Genomic DNA, 2,441 nt, shown 5'->3' with positions numbered 1-2,441 from the left:
TCCTTCTTTCTCCTCTAACATATCCAAACTCTGGGGCATTCATAGTAAAAACATTCAACATCACCCCTTAGCGTCTCTGCATCAGACCCATGATCCTGTCTTACACTGCCTTCACACTATTCATGTACTCTTCCTTCAAGATTATCCCTAATCAGTTTGACTTCCTACACAGCAAATCCAGCATGTCCAAATTAACACTGTCGGATTTGATTTCAACACTATTAAAGTGTCTATATGGGACCAGAGAGTGTTAATTTAACTCTTTTTGGAGAGTTGGTACGTTAACTCTGATTTAGTGTTAAACACCAAATCTGTCTGGAGTTGATAATTTAACACTTGGTGTTAAGAGTTTATATATTAACTCTCAAAGAGTATTTTAGTTTAACTACGTAAGAGTTATCTTCTAATTCATTCTAAAAAGCGGGAATTTTACTGTTCTGAACTTCTAGACATTTCTTTTGGAAATAAACATTTACTAAAAAGATGCAATGGTTTTTGAAAAACATTTATTCTGAACTGTGCATCACAATTTCAAAACATTTTCTGAAAGATGTAACAGTGTACATGTTCTCACTTTCATTAGAATTTTGTTTATCAAAAGGTCTGACATGGTAAATGCAAATAACAGCATTCTCATAACTTATTTCTTCAATACAATATGCATGTCCTTCATTCATCCCTTTGTGGAACTTCAACGCACTTCTGCTCTCCCCCATATTCCATCTTCACAAGCATATCCTGTGCGGAGATTGAATAAAAATTAGTTGACGCTAATTAATGGCACAAATAATCCAGTAAACAATTGCAGCACAGTAAAAAAAAAAAAAAAGGAATCCTCTTTGAGCCATTACTTGTGTAAAGTATTTTCCCAAAAGACAAAGACACAGGCAACAGGTAATACTGAACTAAATGTAAAACCTCAACCTTTTTCATTTTTACCTAAACCGTGTGCACAAAACTCTGGAGGGATCTAAATGCTAACGTAGAATCCAGTCAGGACGTCAGCTACTGCTGTTTGCTCGTTTTTTGTTTTTTTTTATGGGCGATCGTTTTCAGGCTTCAAGTAGCACCATTATACCAACATTTCACATTCTAGACATTGTTTTAGGTGTATTTGACCAAAAGTTTGACTGAAAATTCACATGCAAGCTTTTTTTTAAGGCTGTGGTATTTGCCCGCAAACAATACCTTTCAGCTAGCTAAAACAGAATATTATGCTATCACCGAGCAACATGGCTACTGCCTTTCACACAGCTTTGTCTCAACTCCAAAGAGCCACAGAAGTAAAAGCTCATAATAATAATTGAAACAATCTTTGAAAAAATGACTTACCAAGCATGGCAAACAACTCAAATATGTAGAGCAAAATGTTCTGAAACGGCTTCACTTCAGCTTCGATTGGAGCCGTGCTGGGGGCGGAGTCTGTGAATTCACTCTATTGGTGTCATAGCCCCTGTTAGAGTTCAGAGTTAAGAGGTCAAGAGTTAATGTTTCCATTGTAACACCTCCAGATTTGACAGAGAAACACTCATTTTTAACACTCGATTTTAACTACTATCATTTTACACCTCAGAGTTACATTAAAAGAATGTGACTCTGCTTAGAGTAAAATTAACTCTACTTTTGCAAGAAGACTATTAACACCAAAACATTTAACACTTTTGAATTTGCTGTGTATCAGCACTGTGGTGCAAGAGTTTGAATTCACCTTCACTGCTGCTCTTGCTTGGCCTGCTGCACACAATATCTACCTTTCTTCTCTCCATCAAATCGGACATCTTTTGATTAGTCATAGTGTCTACATTTAAAGTGCCTATTTTATTTAACAAACCTTTGCCTTTCTTCTTCCATTGTCTTCAGAGTAGCACACTTTTCACAGGCACCCTGTTGCCCAACAGCAGTGAAGGCGATCGTTGTTAACCCACGGGATGGCTCATGTAACCCCATAGCTTGGTTACTTGAGTCTCTTAATAAATACATTATTAAACTGAAAATCCTTTTCAAATCCATCCCTATAGTTATTGCAAACCATTCTTTACCATGCAACAACACTAAGATGACACTGTTGGGGCATTAAACTGAGTTGAACTTAAAACTGATTGTTTTTTATTTTTATTCTTGGTGGAAAAGAGACAAATGCAACATTTTATAGTTAGAAAATAATACTGTAGTTTTAAAACTTGTAAAATTGAATTTTTAAATGTTTCTAAAATACATAAAAAACAGAGAAATTAAGTGTACAAACCAATATATCAGCTGAAGATTCATTTTAAAAATAATGGCAATAATTTCACTCAAAATCAAATCCAACTGGGCTATTCAGTTAATCTACACACATTAGGATAGGGTAATGTAGAAACACTGTAGTGACCAGAGACTATTGAATGTCAGTGAAATTCAGCAACTTGAAGGCGAGGGACTTCCTTGGGTCGGCCACTAAT

General features: G+C 35.6%; 1 long non-coding RNA gene across 1 annotated transcript; it reads right to left on the bottom strand.

The window, feature by feature from the left end:
- Window positions 1–484: 484 nt before the first annotated feature.
- LOC145424468 (uncharacterized) lies at window positions 485–1,455 on the bottom strand. Its single transcript, XR_013905551.1, has 2 exons — window positions 1,333–1,455; window positions 485–738 (listed from the first exon to the last, which is right to left on the bottom strand). It is a non-coding gene; the product is annotated as an uncharacterized LOC145424468 (long non-coding RNA).
- Between the last annotated feature and the right edge of the window lie 986 nt (window positions 1,456–2,441).

The sequence above is a fragment of the Astatotilapia calliptera genome, chromosome 23 (assembly GCF_964374335.1).
Source record: "Astatotilapia calliptera chromosome 23, fAstCal68.1, whole genome shotgun sequence".
In the NCBI taxonomy this organism is placed as follows: Eukaryota; Metazoa; Chordata; class Actinopteri; order Cichliformes; family Cichlidae; genus Astatotilapia; species Astatotilapia calliptera.
Note: the sequence above shows the minus strand (reverse complement) of the source record. Positions and strands in the feature narration are given on the sequence as shown.